Here is a 23,152-nt window from a genome sequence, read left to right on the forward strand (position 1 = left end):
GTCTGTTGTCTCATTTGATTTTTCATCGTCTTCTCAAGATGTAGGCTGCGCAGGAACCATCAACCCCATTTCACAGATGAAGAAGCTGAGTCCTGGGGAGGTCCCAGTGCCTTTGAACAGGGTTGGGACCAGACCAGTGTCCTCTGCTCCTAAGCCACCCACCCACTGTCTCTCTGCCGTCTCTGTGTGTGTGCACGCGCATTTGTATATGTGCCCGTACGTATGCACGCAGGTGGTGTGTGTCTGTGTGTGTGAGTATACGTGACTGTGTGTGCGTGTGAGGGGAGGGGGCTCTATCCACCTGGCACTGCCAAGATGCTGAGTAAGACCTCCTACCTGGCGTTACGGCTGAAAGCTTCACCCTTAACTCTTAGACATCTGTTTGGGGAGTCTTGCTTGGAGAATTCATGATAACGTGCAAAACCAAAGCAGATCATTTGCTTCTCACTCCCGGTTCTGTCAGCACTGTGGGACAGTCAGAGCCGGTGCCTCAGGCCCCCTTGACAGCACCCTGGCGCATTAGGACAAAGGTCACACACCAGAGTCCCCCGAGGGCGGGCAGGGAACTGGGTCTGCCTCTGCCTGGGAGCTCAGCTCGCATTTACTGAAGGAGAAACAAGGTCCCATTTATTCACTTAGTGGCTACTTTGTATACATAAAAGTGCTCCCCAAACTGCAAATACTGGGAAATGTCACAGCGGGTTTAGATCTAAGCAGAGCAGATGCAGTCAGCTCCACCCCTCCCCTGGGCCGCCCCCTCACATGCTGCAGCTGAGCCCACCTGCCTCCTCTGTTTCTCTCTGGTCAGGGCCTTTCTCCACAGCCGCGGGGGGCCAGGAGCAGCCGGTGTGCGCACGCGTGTCTGTGCACTTGTATGTGTACATCTGTCTCTGGGGGACCCAAACCGAGAGGCAGGTCCCAGGCGTCAATTCTGGGCAGTCACATGCCTGGATTCCTGCCAGGAGCAGAACACAAGGACCCAGAGACCCCCAACCCCACTTCACACCCCGCTGGTGCTCTTGTGATGACAGAGCTTCTGGCAGCAAACGAGCGTGTGGGTTTAGTGCTACCTGCTGAATTTCGTTCCCATTCTGCTTCCTAAAGACACACTCAATGCCTCTTGAGTGCTAACGCCTCGTTTGTTTGACTTTTGTTCAGAAGCAGTTTTATGTTTGACTTTTTGTTCAGAAGCAGTTTTATGTTCCAAAGTCTCATTATTCCAGTGTGAGAGTTCCGGCCATCCTAAACAAAAATATCTCAAGGGTGATCATGACACCTTGCTTTAACTGCTAAAAATGAGAGAAAGAGAAAAGAAAAATTCCATTGGAAAGAGATGCAGAAATTCACCTAGAAATTGCCAGCTCACTAATTACATTAAAATTCTTAAATCTACCTCTCTCTCAATCACTTTTTTTAAAGACTATCTTTTAGAGCAGTTTTAGGTTCACAGGTAATTACTTTTTTAAAGACTCTTTGACAGATGGGTGACAGGCTTTCTGAGGTCAAGTGTATCTTGGGTAAAACAAGACAAAAAAAAAAGATTGGCACAGCCCGTTTGCATGCAGAGGGAAGCAGAGATTTGGGACAATTATTCTGAGAGTTTGTGAGACACCCCCCCCCCCCGCCCCCTGCAATCCCCCAGTCTGATGGAAACTTGTAAATTCCCGGCCACTCAGATTGCACAGAGTGGCGTCAGCAGGGATGTCTCGGGCGCCCCGATGCTCTGCCTGATCCTGGCCTTGCTGCACTCACCTGGACTCAGAGGGCACCTGCCTGGGGGCTCTCAGCTCCATCTTGAGCCTGGCTCCCCTGGGGAAGGGCCACTTCAGAGAAGCCAGGTCTCCTCCTGACCAGCAAGGCCCCAAGGGGAAGGGCAGAGCAGGACAGCAGCTGGAGTCAGAGCCAGGGTTCAAAGTCTGGGGCGGCAGGCTGGCACCAGCCACCTCACCTGACCTCCAGCCTCAGTCCTGCTGTCTGGGGAATGGGTCACTAGGCTACCTGCACGGTGCTGAGGATCTGCTGAGCCAGTGCCCAGGGGAGTGTTAGTAAACTCTAGGGGTGGAACAATTGTTACTCATGGCCACAAACGCCCACCAGACTCCCCTACAGCTCCCAAGACACCCACCCCCTCTGGCTTCTCCCCTCTGGCCCCACCCCTGCTGCCTTACCTCTGCACCGTCATTGCACTGGGAACCCACTTACCGGTCTGTCCTCTCCCTTGACGAGGTCCACATGGCCTCCAGGCTGTCCTGGGCCTGGTCTGCTGTCCCCACGGCCTTTGTGCCGCCCTCACACTGGTCCTCTCCCTACTCTGCACTCCCCACCCCCACCTGGCCCAGACCTCCCACCGGCAAGGTTGTTGCTGCCACGGCACCAGGGCAGGACCATTCTCCACGGGAGGGGAGGGAGCAGGTGTGCCCCGAGGGGCTGGGAGGAGAGGCCCTGAAGGGAGGCTGAGGCACCCAGGCACCTCCCTGACTTCCACTGTGTTCAGGCCCAGCTCGGGTTGAACTCACTCAGGGCGGTCAGGGCTGGGCTACAGGGCACGACGGCAGAGGCCCAGGAGCAGGACCTTTGAAATCAAGAGACAGAGGATAGGCCTTGGGGATGCCAACATCTGGCCTGGTTCCCCAGGTGTGTCTGAGCCCAAAGCAATTCCTTCAGAATCTCGGGCTCTGTGGGGCTGAAGACTTAAGCCACAATATCTCTCTTTCGCTCATTGCTCTGAAATTTATAAAACCCTTTTATATTCGAGGCCTCTGTGGGTCTTCCTTCAACTGCGGGGTTAGGGGTGTAATTATGAGTCTTGTGTTCTACGTAACAAGGGGTGGGAGGGTCCCTAAAGACCGTCCTCTGGACGGTCTGCAGCCTGAGGCTGTGACCCACCAAAGTGGAGAATCACTGCCCAAGAGAGGCTCCTGACCAGGCCACAGTTTGTGGCAAAGACTGGAGTCCAGGAGGCACCAGCTGGCGGGGGTGTGGCCTCCCCGACTCCTGGCCTGGGGGCTGCAGGGGCGTCTTTGGAGGACTTCAGCCTGGGCTGCCACGATGGCGCAGACTGGCTTTAGCACAGAAATGTCCTAACCTGCCTCCCCCATCTGATGCCTATAGCTAGGTCCCAAGGCTTCAAAAATGCTTCAAAAATGCTGGATGTGCAGCTGCTTCTCGGTAGGGCTCATCTCTGCGAGATGGGTCGATGCAACCTCCACAGAGATATATTTACAGAGCTTACACTGGCCCTTTGGTCCCCAAGGTCAACTTTTTACAGTGAAATCACATTAATCTAGCTCCCGCCAATCTGAAGTTTGTGGTAACGGTGGCAGCAGAGCCCACGTGCCCTCTCTCAGTTAGAGAGGCAAACAAGACAAAAAGGGGCCAGGAAAACCACTGAGAGAACCTGTTTCCAGGAACTTTAGAAGTTCCCACTTATGTGCCGACGGCCTAACCCAACATGCTAGGGTTTTGTTAGCCTGATTTCATGTATTCTATAGATTTGAAACTAACAAGCATTGTTTTAAAATCTAAACTGTAAGGTTGGTTGTCATCTTGACCCTTCAGGGAGTGCCCTCAGGCCGGTCATTTTTTTTTTTAATTTAATTTAATTAATTTATTTTTTATACAGCAGGTTTTTATTAGTTATCTATTTTATACATATTAGAGTATATATGTCAATCCCAATCTCCCAGTTCATCCCCCCACCACCAGCCCTGCTTTCCCCGCTTGGTGTCCATACGTTTGTTCTCTACATTTGTGTCTCTATTTCTGCCTTGCAAACCAGTTCATCTGTACCATTTTCCTAGATTCCATATATATGCATTAATATACAATATTTGTTTTTCTCTTTCTGACTTACTTCACTCTGTATGACAGTCTCTAGGTCCATCCACGTCTCTACAAATGACCCAATTTCATTCCTTTTCATGGCTGAGTAATATTCCATTGTATATATGTACCACATCTTCTTTATCCATTCGGCTGTTGATGGGCATTTAGGTTGCTTCCATGACCTGGCTATTGTAAATAGTGCTGCAGTGAACATTGGGGTGCATGTGTCTTTTTGAATTTTGGTTTTCTCTGGGTATATGCCCAGTAGTGAGATTGCTGGGTTGGCCCATCTTTAAGACACTCACAGTCCAAATTTCTGGGAAAACTTGCCTTTCAAAATCTTTCCACGAGGGAGTCAAATCCAGTCACTAAGTTAGAAATCAGCAGAAAGAAACATGCAGAAATTTAATAATGTACTCTAAAATCATATGCATTTAGGAGGAAATCCTAGAGGAAAATTAAAACATTAACTTTAAAACCATGAAGCTCCTATGATTTTTGTTCATAGGTGCAGCAAGAAGGTACAGCAAAAAGAAGCCAAAGGAGGACCAAAGAGCATACCTACAGAAAGTAGAAGGAGGGAAATAAGGGCAAAATTAATTGACTGATGAAGCAGTAGAGACCAGCAAATCCCAGAACTGATTCCTCCAAAACTGATCAGACAGAAAAAAAGGGAGTGGGGAGAGAGATGCTAAAAATAGGATAGAAAAATTAAGATATTGAACTTTGCAGATGCACTAGAGATTTTAAAAACCATAAATTGCACTGAGAATTTTTATGCCAGTAAATTTGAAAATGTCGAAGTAATTTTACTAGGAAAACCATGGCAAAGTTGACTCAAAAATAGCAAGAAAAATGAACAGACAAATTACCATTAAAGAAATTAAATAAATAATTGAACTTCACCCCCATCATTTCCCCCCAACACCTCTAAACCCAAGTTTTACAGGCAAGTTATATGTAACTTTATAAGATGAACCTCAAAAACATTATGCTAAGTGAAAGAAGGCAGACACAAAATATCACATATTATATGATTCTACTTATATGAAATATCCAGAATAGGTAAACCCATAGAGACAGAGAGATGATTGGTAGTTGCCAGGGCCTTCGGGGAAGGGAGAATGGGTTGCTTGATGGGTACAGAATTTTCTTTTGCTCTGATAAAAGTGTTTTGGAACTAAATAGTGGTGGTGGTAGTTGCATATTTGAATGTACTAAATGCTAGTTAAATGTTCACTTTTAAATGGTTAATTTTATGTTATGTGAATTTCACCTCAATTTTTAAAACGAATTTAATGAGAATGCTACATATCAAAGTGTGTGGGATGCAGCTAAAGCATTGCTGAGAGGGTGATTCATAGCTCTAAAATTATAGTTTAAATTAGAAGAGAAAAAAAGGTACCAAACCAATTATCTGAGTTTCCATCTCAAGATACTAGAGAAAAGAGGCACAAAATAAGCCCAAAGTCAGCAAAATGAAGGAAACAAGGAAGATAGGAAATGAACCCAATGATACTGAAAACAGGAAAATGATAAAGAAGGTCAACAAAACAAAAAGCTGTTTACTCAAAAAAAAAAAATCAACAAATTTGATAAACTTCTAAAAAGACTGACACGGACGAAAGGAGAGAGGACCAAAATCACAATATCGGGAATGAAACATGGGATATCACTACCCATCCACAGCTAAAAGGAAAATAAGGGAATACTACGGACAACTCTATGCTCATAAATTTGATAACTTAAAAGAAATGGGCCAAAATACTAAATTACCAAAACTCGACCAAGATGAAATAGACAGCCCGAATAGTCCAATAACCATCAAAGATGAATTTGTAATTTAAAAGCTACTTAAAAAAAGAAATCTGCAGATCCAGATGGTTTCACTGGAAAATTCTACCAAACATTTAAAGACTACGAACACCATTTTTACATATTCTCTTTCAGAAAATAGAAGATGAAGAAATATTTCTCATTTTATAAGGCCAATGTTACTCTGATAATAAAACCAGACAAAGAGGGCTTCCCTGGTGGTGCAGTGGTTGAGAATCTGCCTGCCAATGCAGGGGACACGGGTTCGAGCCCTGATCTGGGAAGATCCCACATGCCACGGAGCAACTAGGCCCGTGAGCCACAACTACTGAGCCTGTGCGTCTGGAGCCTGTGCTCCGCAACAAGAGAGGCCGCGACAGTGAGAGGCCCGCGCACTGCAATGAAGAGTGGCCCCCACTCGCCGCAACTAGAGAAAGCCCATGCACAGAAACGAAGACCCAACACAGCCAAAAATAAATAAATAAAGTGTAAAATTAAAAAAAAAAAAAGCTTCTATCCTATTTAAAAAAAAAAAACAAAAACCAAAGACAATACCAAACAAACAAAACAAAACAAATAAAGAAAAAGACCAATATCTCTCAATAACTTAGGCACAAAAATATCAGCAAAATATTACTAAATTGACTCCAGCAATGTATAAAAGAATTATAGACCATAACCAAGTATGATTTATTCCAGATGTGCAAGACTTCTTCACCATTTTAAAATCAATGTTGTCTACCATGTAGCAGATTAATGGAGAAAAATCATATGATAATATGTGTTGATGAAGAAAGAGCATTTGAGTTCTATACATATTCATGATAAAAACTCTCAGCAATGTAGGAGTGGAGGGAAATGTCCTCAACTTGATAAAGAGCACCTACAACAAAACCTACAACTAGAATTGTGCTTAATGGTGAATATGGAATACTTTTCTTCTAAGATTAAGAACTAGACAAGGATGCCTACTCTCACCATTTTTATTCAACATTGTACTAGAAGTTCTAGCCAGTGCAATAAGGTATGAAAAAGAAATAAAAGGCATACAAATTGGAAAGGAAGAAATAAAACTGTCCCTATTTGTAGATGACAAAATTGTCTATGTAAAAAATTCCAAGGAACCCACAAAAGAAAAAAAGCCCTCTAGAACTAATAAGTGAGTCTAGCATGGTCACAGGATAAAAGATAAGCATATAAAACCATTTGTGTATCTACATAATATCAAAGAACACGTGGACACCAAAATTAAACATAAAGTACCACTTACAATTGCTAAAAAAAAGAAATGAAATACTAAGTGTAAATACAATGAAACATGTGCAGGACTTGTGTACTAAAAACTATAAAATGCTGATGAAAGCAATCAGAGAAGATGTAAATAAATGGATAGACAAGCTATGTTCATGGATTGGAAGATTCATCTTTACATAGTAAAGATATCAATTCTTCCCAAATTCATATGTGGCTTTAAAAATGAAATTCCTGGGAATTCCCTGGCGGTCCAGTGGTTAGGACTCAGTGCTTCCACTGCAGGGGGCACAGCTTCGATCCCTGGTCGGGAAACTAATATCCTGCATGCTGCGTGGTGTGGCCAAAAAAAAAAAAAGGGAAAAAAATGCAATTCCTACCAAGATCACAGCAAGGTTTTTGTAGACATGGACAAGCTTACTCTCAAATCCATACGAATAAGCACAGGCCCTAGAACGGCTAAACCAACCTTGAAGAGGATGGAAAAATAGCAGGAATTCAGCAGCTACACAGCTACAGTGATGGAGACAGAGGAGCGACAGATGAACAGACCAAGGCAGCAAAGCCCAGAGCCCAGAAACAGGCCCAGACAAACATGCCCACGCGATCTTTTACAAGATGCAAAAGCAATTCGCAGAGGAAGGAGCCTTTCCAACAAATGTTGCCGGAGCATTTGGGCATCGACTGTGTATTTTCATCCCCATGGCGGCCTGTGGGGGTCGAGGCTGCCCTGCTCTTCCCATTTCAGGGACGAGGGCCTGGGGCTTCGCACCGTCACCCAGAAAACTATCCCGGTGCCTCCGCCACCTCCTCTGAGGAGCCCCCGAGCCTGGACAGGCAGGACCTCTGTTTTCTCTTCAGCTGAGACATTAACATTTATTGTTACCAAGAATTCACAGTTTAGTTTTCCAGGACAAGGGAGGACCAGTTAGGAAGAGAGAGGGTCTTTCAGGAGCGAGCAGGGAGGCCCCACTCCCCATCGGCTGCCGTTTCCCTGTACTGATTGTGCATTGAATAAGAGTCTGGTCTCTCCTCACAACATACACAGAAATTAGTTCTAGAAGGTTGCTGATCTCAATGAAAAAAGCAAAACGATAAGGCTTCCAAAATAAAATGTAGAAGAATATCTTCATGGCCTTCAGGCGGTAAGAGATTTCTCAGGACACAAAAGGAGGGGAAAGGTTGAAAACTTTACACTTAGGAAGGTCTGTTCGGGACTTCCCTGGTGGTCCAGTGGTTGGGATTTCGCCTTCCAGTGTAGGGGGTGCGGGTTCAAGCCCTGGTCAGGGAGCAAAGATCCCACATTCCTCGAGGCCAAAAAATCAAAACATAAAACAGAAGCAATATTGTAACAAATTCAATAAAGACTTTAAAAATGGTCCAGATCAAAAAAAAATCTTTAAAAAAAAAGGTCTGTCCACCAAGAGGGTGAAAGACAAACCACAGAGGTGAAGAAATTTGCGACACAAATCTGACAAAGGATTTATGTCCAGCATCTACAAGCCAGGAGGAGCCAGAGAACTCAGGGAAGAGGCAGCGGACACGGGAATATGTGCTGAGCCCCACTGTTCATCTGGAAACACAGGTTAGAACCGTGGTGAGGTGCCGCCACACACTCGCTGTGGCCAAGGGCAGCCGGGGCCCGGCGTGTGCGGTGGGCCCACCCACCCTGTGTACGCCCACCACCTCCGTGAAGCCCCCCGGCAGGAGGAAGAGGAACAGGAGGAGAACCCCCCCACACACACCCAGACACGCGGCAGCGATAAGTTACTGTGTGGGCTGCTGAGTTTGGGGGGACTTATCACCCAGCAGTTGCTGACCAGTTGATCTTGGGGAGGAGCTCCAAGTTATGACACATGTAAGATTTCACATCGTCAGCGAACGTTATGACCCAAGCCCCTGTCTGCCCCTAATGGCGTGAGTGAGGAGTTACGCAGACCCGGGGGCGTCTCAGCCAGAGGCCCCTCCCATCCAGGGCCAGGCACGGCGGTGGACCTGCCCATCCGCCTCCTACGTTCTGGTCCCACAGGTGGGGGTGATTCTGGCCGGCAGAGCTGGCCGTGGCCATGGGCCCTTTGGTCTCTGTGGTGCTGGAGTGTGAACTGGGCCTGAGCAGGACACACGCAGGATCCGGGGGAGCCTCTCCGGCTACTCTGAGGGTTGTGGGCAGTGCCGGGGTCACCTGGTGGGGTGGCTCTGCTTCCATGTCCCCACTGGGGTACCAGGGGGTGGCCTTTTGGGAAACGGTTTCGCTGGAGGCCCCCTTGGTCCCCTCACTTCTCGGCCACACTGTCCTTGAGGGAGAAGTTTCCGTCAAGCACCGGTACCCACTGTGACCACTGACCCTCTGCCCCCTCTGCCCCTCCATGGAGAGGTGGGGTCTAACAAAGAGGAGGGTGGGACCCCAAGAGGCAGGCTCCCACCGCCCAGAGCAGGGGTGCGCCGGACTAGGGTTGTGTGGCCGCGCTGGCATCTGACCCCTGGCGGGGTCTTTGAAAGCATAAGTCAAACACCGTTGCCCTCTGGCCCCAGAGCTAGGAATCTCTATTTTAGAGGGTTTGGGGCCTCGGCAAGCAGCAAGGCGCTCAGTGCCCTAGACTCAGGAGCAGGAGTGGGGGGCCAGCCCTCCCCTCTTCCCCGCCAGGCCCCCAGCCCTGCCCACAAAGCCCCCATCTCCCTCCCCCTCCTCGCGTTCACTCTCCTACTTACGAGAAACCTGCTCCCCCAGCTCCCTGCCCTGCAGAACAGCTAATTATGTGGTCTGTGGGTTGGGGGCCGCAGAGAGGCTGGGGCTGGTGCCGGCCAAGACGCCCCTCCCTGCTCCCCCTGGGTCTGCGGGCGTCCCTGGCCCGCTTAACCTCGTCAGGAGTGGCGGCTCTGATTGGCCACCGTCCTGAACTTGGAATACCATTAATCACGGTGAATTCATTAGGCATTTCACAGGGGACCTGGGTACCCAATTCGACATCAATTACATTGAAATTAAGTGACAGTGCCCGAGGCCTGGGGACAGAGCTGCGGGACCATGTCCGCCTCCCAGAGGTAACGGCCAGAAGACAACCGCAACGCCTGGTTCCCAGGCAGGCAAGACTGGGCCCCAGAACTCGGGCCCGAGGTTGTCCGGCCTCCCCCTCCGCGGGGGCAGCCAGCTGAGGTCACAGGCAGCAGCAGTGCCTAGTTCGTGTGGGTCTCCAGGGATAGCCCAGCCCTGAGGGACCTCAGGCCACGGTCACGCCTCGGAGATCCTGCCATATCACCTGGGAGCTGGTTAGAGATGCAGAACTGGACCTCTGGCATCAGAATCTGCATACTAACACGGGTTGCAGGGGGCTCTTGGGCACATTGAGCCGGAGGGGCCTGGCTCATAGCGAGAACCTGGACCCGTCTGGGCTCTGCTCGCAGCCGCCCTGGACCTGCCCCGGCCACAGTGCAAGGAGGTGGCCGAATGCCCCAATGACCGTCCCTCCCGGCCGACAGCCGTGACACGGTGGATAAACACTTAGCAGGGACGGTGACTAAGTGAGCGCCTGTTTCCACCCCGCCTGGTGGCGCAGCTCTGTTGGCCTCTGAGCCCCAGGTCCTCCTCGCGGAAGGACCTGCCCGGTTCCCGGGCCTGGTCTCTGGGCCAGTCGTGAGCTGGGCAGCCAGGGAGCAGCCGCGGGGAGGGAGGGACCCGCAGTCACGACTGCGTGTGTGGTGCTTCTGGGTAATCCTGCAGCGGCTCGGGAAATGGGATTTGCATAATTTGAAATTTAAGGAAAATCTCTAAGTACTTTAATTTTGATAGAAACTGTTCCCACTGCTGACATGTGTCTACACCTATAATTTCAGTTGATGAATTGCTGTAATTTCCCCTCCTTTTCGTGTTCTTTGCAACATTAATTGTCAGTTGCAGGGGAAGACACTATAGAAGAGAGAGGGCGGGATAAAGCCGGGGCTGGGCGCGTGCGCGTCTGCGCGAGCGATCATGTGCTCACAGATGCCATGGAAGCTGGGCTCCCACAAAGGTGCGTTGTCAGAGCCCCCTTCCGCCCAGCCTGCAGCCCCAAACCGAGAGGGTGTCAGGAGGTCTGAGCGGCAGCCAAGGCCAGCCCCACATCCCACCTCCAACTTCAAGGTCAACCCCACATTCCACCTCCATTTTCATGGTCTACCCCACATCCCACTTCCATCTTCAAGGTCAGTCCCACATCCCCATCTGCCTTGGCCATAGCTGACTGGCCAGGAGGGGACACCTCACCCAGGCTGAGCCAGTGAGACTCTCTGTCCTGGGCTCTGGTTCAGCAGCAGGACCCTGCACGCTTGTGCCTGTGACCTACCGTCGTGTGGGTCCTGTGGGCCGTACGGCAAGGGTCTGACCTCAGGTGTCTGAGCAGCAAAGAGGGCCGAGGAGACCCCTGGGCCCCAGAGATGTACCCTCGTTCTTTCATTAGCCCCCTGTGCTCAGTCTAACAATTTCTCCAGATCTTTGGTGACTTAAAAAATTCCTGACTTTTGCCTAGGAGGAAAAAAAGCATTAGGGAAACTTGCAGGGGGTGTGGAGAAGAATAAAATACACGCCCCGCCTGACAGGCTAGTGTGTTACTGGAACTTCCGGATTGTACCCTCTTTCCAGCATTTTTGAGGAAATAAGGACCTGGCCGAGCTGGTTTGTCTAGGCCTCACTCATTCAGCTCAAAAGCTCCGCAGGATTTGGTCCCAAAGCCCATCCTCCACCCAGGATGCGTCTGGGGGTCCCTCGTCCCTACAGATACCTCACCCTGATAACGCCTGCCCCATCCTCCACCAACACCCCCAATCCCTCTCCCCACTCTGCTAAAACAAAGCCCACTCTTACCCGGGGTGTCACATGGCACTACCAAATTCTTCTATTAATTTATTATTCATGATGAAAAATTATTCTAATAACATTTTCCATGCTATTCATATTCCAGGGACGAGCCACGTAAAGCCCCTTCCTGTGGCCCTGCTCTCGGTGAGAGCCGATCTATTTTTAACAAAGTGTATTGAAATTAAAATCTAATCATGAGTTATAGGGCCAGGTTTAACAAGTACGCTTTCGATTTCGGAGTCTGAGTGCCTCTGCCCAGCTGGGGGGGCGGGAGGGGCCTCCCTCTGGCGGGTGTTGGAGGTGCCGCCACACTGCTGTCAGGGAGTCTCTGCGGTTGTGGGACCCCTCTCCCCATGGGGGGCTGGGCCAGGCAGACCCCTCCACCCTGGGTCCAGTGACCCTCAGAGTTTGGCTCTCAGACGGTCCCTGGGTCAGGAGAGGAGGAAGCCGCTCCCTGGCTGGGACGCGGTGGAGAGGCCCCGCACCCCTGCCCACCCTCTCTGATCCCGCCCTCCTCGCTCTGACTGCCCTCTCTATGTGGGGGTCCTTGGCCTCACCCCAACACCCACTGTGGCCCAAGGTGTGCGCACACAGGCAGCGTCCGTCCATCCAGCTTGGGCAACACCTCCCTCCATCTGGGCTGGACACAGAAAGATGAGCTACAAGGCCAGTCTCATGGGAGGGAGCAGATGTCAGCCCCAAACCTGAGGAAGCTGCCAGGAGGAGGGCGCCAAGCCCGCCCCCCCAGTAAAGGGCCAGGTGTCTTCTTGGGGGAGGGGGAGGGGCGATAGGGGTCTCCTTGGGGGGAGGGGAGGGGCCAGGGGTCTCCTTGGGGGAGGGGGAGGGGCCAGGGGTCTCCTTGGGGGAGGGGAGGGGAGGGGCAGGGGGTCTCCTTGGGGGGAAGGAGGGGCCAGGGGGTCTCCTTGGGGGAGGGGAGGGGCCAGGGGTCTCCTTGGGGGAGGGGAGGGGAGGGGCAGGGGGTCTCCTTGGGGGGAAGGAGGGGCCAGGGGGTCTCCTTGGGGGAGGGGAGGGGCCAGGGGTCTCCTTGGGGGGAGGGGAGGGACCAGGGATGCTGGCTGAAGTCTGAGCCCAGCCCCTAATAAGAGCGAAAGCCCCTCCAGGCCAGCGAGGGGACCGATCTCCTCAGGGGGGCTCACCCCAAGCCCCCGGTGCTGTGCAGAGCCCCTCACAGGTCCAGGACTCCCCCAGCAGCCCCACAACTGGTGAGGTTGTAGTTTCTTTTCGTCCTTTTATAGAGGATTGAATCCTTCCTCTTCAACAGCTTTACCGAGATAATAATTCACATACCGTGTAATTCATCCATTTCAAGCGGATGGTTCAGTGGCTTCTAGTCTATTCACAGGGCTGTGCACCCATCAGCACAGTCGACTTTAGAACATTTCGTCACCCCAGTAAGGAAACCTGCACTCTTTAGCGATCACCCTCCTCCCCCAGCGCTAAGCGAGCTGATCCAGTCCCTGTCTCTCCAGACGTGCCTGTTCTGGACGTTTCCCATCAACGGGATCCTACAGTATGCGTCTGGCTTCCTTAAATCAGCATCCTGTTTTCGAGGCTCATTCACGTTGTAGCCTGTGTCAGCGCTTCATCCTTTTTACGGCTGAATCATGTTCCACTGCGTGAATGGACCACATCTTGCTTATCCTTCATCCGTTAATGGACCTTTGGGTTGTTTCCATTTTGGTTATTGGGAGTAAGGCTGCTATGAATGCACATCTACAAGCTTCCGTGTGGACATGTGTTGTCATTTCTCCTGGGTAGCTACTGGGAATGCAGTTGCTGGAGAAACAGGTTGTGGTGTAACCCTCCAGCCTCCCTCGGGACCAGCGAGGTGTGGACAGTCCCCGTGGGGCTTAGTGAATGCATGGATTCTGAAAAGCAGGTGCGCCAGGCTCTGTGTCCAATTGCTCAGAGACTCACATGTGTGATGGGGAGATGGTTTCCCTCCAGAAACCTGGCTCTGAATCCACCCTTTGCCCCTCACCTGGGCAAGGCAAAGGAGGAGGAGCCCCGAGCGGGTCAGCACCGGCGGGCAGGGATGAGTTTGGAAACACGACTGCTGGGCACCCAGGCCCCCATTCATCCTTTCTGGCAGGTTGATGGCTCCCAGCATCTGCATCAATTTAACTCCGCCGTGGTGGGACCTGAGACGGCGCCCTGCACCACGGGGGCGATTTCTGCACCCCACTAACAGCCTTTGGCCAGCAGGGCCCCTCGGCTCACCCTGGACCCCGGGTCTGATCATAACGGTGTCTTTTATCGCTCCTCTGAGCTCCCTCCACTGGCCTCCCTCCCCTGTGACCATTTGTTTGGAACCAGGCGATCAGATAATGATCTGTTCTCTTTAGAGTAAAGCAGAAAACTGAGAAAACATAATTTGCTGTTACTGCACTGAGCGCGGATTTATTTCCGGAAACAAACCTAAGTGTGACTGTGAAGCGAAGGCTGTCATTAAGTTGCCCTTCCCGCCCCAGCTCTCCCGCAGCCTCCATTCCCAGGGCTGCTCTGGCACCGAGAACAGACGGAGGATGGAGAGTGGCCGCTTCCTCCTCCGGGCCACTGGGTGTGGCAGCAAGGACACGTGTGCTCCAGGATATCCCACGCAGAATCCCTGCGGGACTCTGTGTGTCCGCACTGGAAAGACATCCCAACGACCGTGAGCGGACCTGTCGGCATGCCCTCCCACTTACCCACAGGTGTTCCGAGGAAGTGCCCGGTTCCCCGCTGGTGCATCCAGCACCTTCTCTGCTGCTCACAGCCGCTGACCTTCGTAAACTGTCCTGGGAGCCCGCTCGGTCACGTGGCTTTGGAGGGTGCCGTGTAGGGAGCCTTTCTCAGGGAGCCACGTCTTCCTAAATTCTCCCTCCTGTGCCAGGTTCAGTGAGAAATTATCTTTAATTCTTTTTCCGTAAAAGGCAGAGTTATTTTTAAACTGCACACCCGATTGAATAACAACACGACAGATAATGAGAGGACTCCGTTTTGTTTTTTCATGTTCTTTAAAATGCATGTTGAATTTCCTTTTTCTTTTTTCGTCCTTCCAACTGTCCCCGTTGTGAGGGAGAAGGCGGAGCCTGCGCCAAGGCCGCGGCCGTCGGGCTGACCGTTCGCAAAGGTGCGACCGCCCTCCTGCTCCGCCGGCCGTCTCTGTTCACTCGCTTACCGTCCACACGATCTAAGGGAAAATCCAGTTTTCCTCCCGTAATTACCCCGCACCCTGCTCTGTGAAGGAGGCCACTGCCCCCGGGGACAACGGAGGGCAGAGGACGAGGGAACCTCGATGCTGGCCCTGTCCGTGGGTCGGAAAGGTAAGAACCAGGACCTTGGGGCCCAGGTGCCCTGCGGGAGTCCAGGAGCCAGGCTGGCCTTGTCGGGACCTCGTATGTTCTGGAAACCAACTCTGCGCGTTGACCAGTGGGGCTGATCCCGTGATCACAGCTGAAGCTGTGGCCAACCAAGTCCAGGGAGGAAAGCTAGGAAACGACCAGAGCAGGAAGTCGCCTGGCAGGGTGTCCACCCCCCTCTCTGCAAGGACGCCCTCGGGGGCCTGTCAGTCCTCAGTATCTCCCTCTCTGCTTATTTCTCTGTCTCTGTCTCTCCATCTCTCTCTGACTCTCTGTGGCTCTCCCTATCTCTCCCCCTCCCTGTCTCTGTCTCTGGCTCTCTCTCTCTGTCTCCGTCTTCACTCAGCCGTCCCTCTGCCCGCCTCTATTCAGGATCCTGTCCTTGGGTTCAGGGCCACCCTCATCCAGGGTGGTCTCATCTCAAGCTCCCTGATTACATCTGCAAAGACCTTCTACCAAACAGTGTCCTGCTCCCCAGTTCCAGGTGTTCATACCTTTTCGGGGGGTGGGGGGGCTGCCATTCAACCTGCTGCAGGGACGACCTTGGGGATTCCCACAAACGCCACGATGGCCCAGAATTCATGCTACGTTAGCAGTGCAAGAGCTTTGGAGACGTGAAAAGGAGACACCAAACACGACCCCCTGTGAGAGGACACAGCCGGTACACGGGGAGCCGCACGTGCCTCCAAGGGGACCCCGACCCCGCCGACCCCAGTGGCAGGAAGGCAGGGGGGCCGGAAGGCAGGGGGCCCCAGGGCCCCCCGAGGGACTAGCCTTCCCTGCTAGGATGCGCCCCGCTTGGGGGCTGCTGGGTTCTCCTCCCCAGAAGAGACCTGTTCTCAGGGCAGGTATTTCAACATAAAATAAGAGACAAAAAAGAGGGGAAAACCGAGGAATAAAGAAGAGTGAGGCCGGGCAGACAGCGGGAGGAAGCCCGACGGTGCCGGGAAACCGCGCCTGGTGGCTCCGAGGGTGACCCCCAAGCCCGACTGCTGGGGGGCCGGGGGAGGATGCCCCCTCCCACCACCGGCACGTCACCTCCCCGTCCCTCCAGGCGCCAGTCCTCCCAGCCCAGAGCCCCCTCCCTGCCCAACACCAGCCCCGGAGATTCCGCCTCCCCCAGCTCCGCCGCCCAGCGGCTTCCCGTGAGGTTTGCGACGCCTCCAGGGGGGCTTCTTTGTACCGGAGGCCAGAGTGGACAACGTGCACGTGTTCCCCAACCCTGCCGCTTCCGCCACCTGGCCCAGGGCCCACACGCCTGACCTTCCCCCGCGCTGCTAAACTGCCACTCGCTGGTGTCCCCGACAGAAAGGAAGCAGTTAGTCTAATTCAGAACGATACTGACCTTTTCTTCTTGTCCTTTTCACTGCGACTAAATTACAGGGTGCGGCTCCGAAACGGGTCTTTGAGCTGCTGCGGTGCCGAGTGACCCCAGGTCGGCCGCGACCTCTGCCTGCTCGGAGTTTAATTAACCAGCGGTCTCGTTGCTGAGGACACAGGAGGGAGTGTGATGGCGCCCTGAGCCTCTGCCTGGGGCCTCTGGGTGGGGGGCCGAGGTGCAGAGGGAGAAGGACCGGCTGGGGAGGCGGCTAGAGGGGCTGCACGGCCCCCAGGGCAGCAGAGGGTGGGCCCCGCGCTGGGCTCCCCTTGATGGGGTTGTGAGGGGCGAGAGTTCCTTTCAGTGGGACCACCGAGCCCTCCCACCAGGACCCACAGAGAACGCCCCCGTTGTCTCCACGGCCACGGCTTTGCTATCCTTGCATCAAAGTCACAAGCACGCCCAGGTTTCAGGGGGCAGACCCGAGGCCCCCCGAGGGGTGACACGAGGCCAGCCAGATGGTCGGCAGGCCCAGGTTAGTGGGGAGGGGGTGTGAGTTTAAAGAGAACAGGTGCCGAGCAGCACGGGGGCAAAGACACCCGGTGCGGAGGGGGGAGCAATCCCTGGGGGCCGGCCTGGAACTTCCTAGGGATGAGGGAAGGATTTCCCCAGGTGGTGCAGGGAGCTGTGAGGACCTTCTCGGCAGAGGGCACAGAGCGGATTCTGCCAAAGTGCTGCGGCGCTGGGGATTGAAACAGTCGCCACTGTGTCACAGGTCTCACGGAACCCGGGCCTTTGGGTAAGAGTTCGCTCAGCTTCTTTGGGGCCTGTGGGTCAGTAACAGCCCCACGGAGCGCCTACTCTGTGGGGTCGTCAGGCCAGAGAGACCGAGGAGGGTCATGCACTCATCTGGGAGGCCCCAGCCCCCCTTCCAAGCAGAACACACCCCCTGGGACCCCCGGGGTGGTCTGTGCCAGCTTTGGGCAAAGCTCCCCAAGCCCGTCTCAGCCAGCTCGGCCTGCGGTAACAAAAATGCCGCAGATGAGGGCTGGAAGGTTCTCCCACCTCTGGGGCTGGAGGTCAGATGTCAGGGTGCCAGCCCGGCCGAGTTCGGGTTCACGGATGGCTGACCTCGCTGGGTCCTCACACGGCGGAGAGAGCGGGGCCCTGGTGCCTCTTCCTATAGGGCGCTAATCCCCTCACGAGGCCTCCACCCTCAGGACCTCATTGCCTCCCAAAGACGTTCCCCTCCCAACACATCCCATTAGGGCTTCAGCTTAGGAATTGGGGGGATTTACTCTCGGGGGGGGCGTCTGGGGCAGGAGGAACGTGAGTGAGTGGAGAGTGAACACCGGCCTGCTGTGTGCCCGTCCTTCTCGGGGCACTAGGGTGGGGCGACTGCACACAGAGAGGTCACCTGCTGGGTCACCATCAGGCCATCACTGCGAGAGGAGTGGCCCCGGGCCACCAGCTGAACAGTGGGGTCGGGGGCACGGCTCCCTGCCCAGTTCCTGCCTTTCTGTCCGTCGCCTCTGGAGAGCAGCCACCTCGGCCAAAGCTCGGGGGACCCGGAAGAGAACAACTTTCCTGGAAAACTGGCCCAGCCAAGCTGAGTCCTCTGGTGCGAGTCTGGGGGCGCCTCCCCAGGGTCACCAGCGTTGCTCGTGGGGTCCGGCTGTGCACCAGACGGGGTGTGATAGGAAGGACACTTGTGTGCATGGCCATTCCTCCCGTTAACGCATAACGACGTGGTAACAACAACGCCACGTGTGTACAGTAACCACGTAGCCTATGGATTACCTGACTATTGTTCCCCTGGTTAGCGTGTGAATCGGTGTATAATTACCCTGCATAATGGTCCAATCTCATAGTAACACTTTAATTCACAAAGCAAAAATAACCACGTGATTACCCTGCAATTACATGATAGTTACTAATCAATTACTTGTATGGAGTTTGCTGGTGTTTACAGCCTGGCTGTTGCCCATGTGCCCGTCCCCAGGGAGTCGCTCTCGGGGTGCCCGGCTGACAGCTACCCTCGGTCCCTCCAGGCACCAGCCTCCTGTCTCTCCCCCACCTGTTAGACTCACACCCGGAGCCCACGATCCCAGAAACACGCTTCGTTGCAGGAATGGGAACAACGGTGCCCCATTTCCCCCAGCTGGGTTTCCCTTGGAAGGGGCTGGGACCACCCCCTCGAGTAGGCGAGGAAACTGAGACCCAGACGGGGCATGTTCTGGGGGCTCCCCACCTTTGCTGTTCTCAGGTGCAGGTGAGGCCAGCGCTGTCAGCTCGGGAACTGCCGGGGAGCAGTGAGTGCGCCCGCCTGTGTCCAGGGCTGCAGGGTGCGCTCCGGCTGGGAGCAGGCGCGACTTCCAAGGCCATGTCAGTGCTCGCTTCTCCCAGGGCCAGGAAGCTCTGGCTGGGTCCACCCTGGAAGGCCCAGGTGCATCTTTGCAAACCATTTCTGACTCCAAGGTGTGGCCCCAGGCGCGGGGACCTTGCAACATGCCGGGTTTTCCCACCTTGAGAATCAGTGCCTCACTCCCGTCCCCGAGCGGGTGTGGACACACAGACAGGACGGTCCCCCCAGGGCGTGGGGAGCACAGCTCACCTGGGCGATGGCGCTACCCTGGAAATAAAGGCCTCACTTCCTCGGTTCCCCTTCTCCACGTGCAGCCGGTGGGAACGGGGAGAAGGGGGCGCTGCCGGCCGCCTCCCAGGAAGAGAAGGCGTTGGTGAAGGCAGCCCTTTGCCCACAGGGGTCTCTACTGGAAAGACCCCACGCCCGCTGTGTGTGAGTCTTAGAGCCGGCCGGGCTCTCTGTGAGATGTGCACACGTGCCCGCCTGGGACCTCACCTCCTGCGGACGCAGCCCTTGACGATGAGCAGCCGGCCGGCCACCAGGCGCGCCTGGGCCTCGGCCCCTGTCTGAGTCGACCTGAAGGCCAGTGCGGCCACTTCTTGGTGGGGGCTGCGTGGGCGCGGCAGCCCGGGACCCTCCGTGGGCGGGGCTGGGGGGGCCTCCATTCCAGCCGCACCCCTGCGCCCCAGAGCCTCAGCTACGGCATCCCGGTGACCCGTCACTGAGGTGAGGCAGGTGCTGAGCTTTACCTGAGAGAGGGAAGCCGCAGCTGCCCTGGACACCCCTCCCCGCCGCAGTCCTTCCACTCTTCACCGAAACCCACACCGCGGGGCTCACCCTGCTTTTTGTCTGCATTCGAACTTCAACCCCACGTTTTAGCTGCCCGGCCCCTGGTCTGCATAGCGCCCCGGACCCTACCCCGGACCCCCTATAAATGAAAATAAACAGGGCTCTCTGGGCAAGCTCCCCGAAGCCCGGGACCGGCCCGACCCACAGGGCTCCTCCTCGAGCTGCCGGCCTCATCAGCCCAGGGCAGCCCGTGACTTCTCCGAGCCTGGACCGGGCGGGGCTGCTCTAAAGAGAAAGCGGGGCTGGGGTAAAATCACCTGCCAGGGGCCTGCGGCTGTGAGCAAAGGTGGCCTGTGCCCCGGGTGGGGGGACGCGAGGCCTGGCCGTCGCCACCCAGCGAGTATCCTGGGAGGAGTGGGCGGCTCTCAGGGGGACGGCCCTCCTTCTCCGCTCACCTGGAGACCCGGTCTCCGCGGGACACGCCCCCACCCTCCTCCTTTTAACAAAGGCGGTGACGGACATTCATCCTCTCGGAGCCCTTCCAGCTGAGCAGACTTGTGTTTCAAATGGTCTGAAACCCAACTTGAGGAGTAAATGCCCCAGCTGTAGCTGACTCAGAATAAAGCACAGGCTGAGCCGTCGCCAGGTCATTTCCCCTCTGTTTCCGGGGGGCCAAGCTCAGTGACCACGGCAGTCCCATCCCCACGAGTGCCCAGGTGGACACATAGGCAGGTGAAAAGGCAGGTGCTGTTCCGTGCAGCTGGAACACACACACACACATAGACACATGCAAACACAAAATCTAGGTACACACAGATACATGCAGACACACACACAGGGACACAGAGAGACACACACACAGGGACACGCTATACACGTACACGCATGTACAGGTACACACAGACACACACACCCACAGGGACACACAGGCCGCACCACGAGGCTGGGAGAGGCTGGAAGGCCCTGAGATTCCAGGGAACCACCCCCTTAATGACACATATGATAATGAAAGAATATAATAAATACAATTAGCATACGTTTTAAACCATTTATCAGTGAAGCTCACCATGAAGTCAGAGGAGAGAGCGCTCCAGGCTGGGCCCGTATAACGGCTTCTAACCCTCAGAGTCATAAAATCCCTGGCTTGGAAGAAATGGGCGTCTCTAGCTGGTGGAATCCGCCAGCTCCCGGTGGCGGTGTCGCAATGCAAGGTGAAGTTTTGGGGCCTGCAGAGCCCAGGGGACAGGGGTCACCCGAGATGGGGTCTTCTGCCCTCTCTTGGGCACGGGGGCTGTGGGAACCCGGGCACCAAGGGTCTTTGACAGCTGAGAGCAGGGGAAGCAGGGGACGTTCTGCCTGGTGTGGGGGACCTGCCGTGGCTTGAGCACAGACCCCAGGTCCTCTGCCCCCTCGGAGGCCCCTGGACTCGCCAACAGGAGAGCCAGTCTGACATCCAACCCCCGACTTGCTGGCCCCTCCAGCGGCCACCTCGGGTCCCCCTCCCTCTGCTGCTCCGAGACCAGGAGGCTCAGGGGGGCCTCTGGGGAGGTGCCTCCGAGGGAGGGAGCCGGGGATGGAAGACGTGCCCCAGCCCAGACCAAATGAAGCGGATTCATCACATGTGCTTTTGCAAAGCAAAGGGAGAACAGCAGCGAGCTGATTTGAATAGATTTTCATGGAAAATTGGACGGTAGATGCAAGGGGTCATCCCCGCCAAAATGACCTGCTTCCAGCAAGGCTCTGCACACCTCTGCTCTGTCAGCTCGGCCCTGCTTCCCGGGCAGGGTTTTCACGCGTCAGCGATCTCTTGGAATTAAGGGGCGGTGGGTTGCAGAGGGGAGCAGGGGCTGGGGGAGGTGATGTTGCTGTCACCTTGGGGACCCTGAGATGATGGGGTGACCCTGGGAAAGACACCAGCCTCCCGAATCCGAGTGTCTTCTGCAAAGGGGCCCCAGAGCGGTAGGGGTGGGAGGCAAGTCCCTCCTCCCTTGCTGGAACCAGGGTGGGTGGCGGGCACGTGGCCTTGGGGATGGGGGATCCGAGTGGAAGTGCGATGCCCCCCACTGTGGACTTCGCCCAGAACCCAAACTTTAGCCACGATGGCCACTCGAGGAGCCTTGCCCATGGACAGCTGGGGGTGAGGGAGGGCACAGACCCGCATGGACACGTCCCTTCCGTTCCCTGTGGCCTCCATCCGGTCTGTCCTCAACGATCCAGCTGACCTCCTGGGCCAAGCAGAGGAGGGACTCAGGGCAGGGCACTGGGAGCTGCAGGTCAAGGACAGGTGACACCTCCGCCTCTTCCTGGTGGGGGTCCCGCCCAGGAGTCGGGGTGAAGGGGCACACCTGCTCCCATGGCGCATCTGTGTCGCCCTCAGCCCTCGTGTGGCCGAGTGCACGAGCCCAGGTCGCCCGCTGGTGCCTGGGGGCGGCAGCCCCTCCTCTCGGTCACCCCGGGAAGACACACATGTGCTGGGTGCCCCCCGACTCGCTCTGGCTGCCCCTTGCCTCTCTGCTCCCCTCTTCTGTGAACCCAGGGAGGCTGTCTGCCTTTGCTCTCAGGTCGGGCCTGGCCCCAGTGCTGAGACGGAGCTTCACTGCAGGAGGGTGACTGGGGCGGCGTCAGTCTCCTGGGGCCCCATGGACGGACGGGGCTTAGATAACAGGCTCAATTCTCTCCAGGTTCTGGGGGCCCGACGCCCGCGACCAGCGTGTCCAGGGTCGGCTCCGCCTAGAGGCTCTGCGGGGGGACCCGTCCCGGCCTCTCCCCCGGTGTCCAGCGGTGCTTGCATTCCTGGGGCTCCTGGGCTTGCGGATGCGTCACCCTGTCTCTGCATCCATCATCACATGGCCCCCCCGCTGTGTCTCGCTCCTCTTCTCATAAGGACACCGGCCATGGGGTGAAGGGTCCACCTGCTCCAGGCGACCTCATCTTAACTAATTACATCTGCAAGGACCCCATTTCCAAAAAGGTTACATTCCGTCCAGTTCAGGGGGGGTCCTAGCACCGCCCTGGGGGGCAGGATAGGGCAGGGGAGAAGTCAGGGTGTCATGCAGCCACACAGAGGCCTCCGCACCCCATGGGGAGCTCTGGTGCCCGGCGGCCTTCAGGGTTGTCTCGGCTGAGGCTGGGGACGGGGCCTCCATCCCTCCACGCTGACAAGTCATCAGACTCAGGCTGACCCTGGGGGTCAACCCTGGGAAAGGGACTCAGCTGGGAACTGCCGGCAGCCCCGAGGCCCCCTCCCCTCAGTGCCCCTCCCACCCTTCCCAGCTCCTGGGCCAGCTCCTGCGCATTTCCCTGACCCAAAAAACCCTGGACGGCCCCAGGCCAGTCCTCAAGCCCCCTTCTCCAGTGCCAGGTCCGCCAGGACACCCGGGGCTGGACGGGTCCCTGGAGCCACATCTGGACATCCGGTAGCATCTGAAGCCCCACAGTCGAAGCCCAGCTCCCCATCTCCGAACCTCAAGCATCAGCAAATCTCTCCAACCAGGGGGAACCTCCTGCCAGACCGTCAGCCCCGCCGGCCCCCCCAGGTCCAGCCTCGCCTGTGGCCACGCCTCTCCTCTGGCTTCCGGCCTTCAGTCTACACTCAG

This window comes from Balaenoptera musculus, chromosome 15 (genome assembly GCF_009873245.2).
Source record: "Balaenoptera musculus isolate JJ_BM4_2016_0621 chromosome 15, mBalMus1.pri.v3, whole genome shotgun sequence".
Classification (NCBI taxonomy): domain Eukaryota; kingdom Metazoa; phylum Chordata; class Mammalia; order Artiodactyla; family Balaenopteridae; genus Balaenoptera; species Balaenoptera musculus.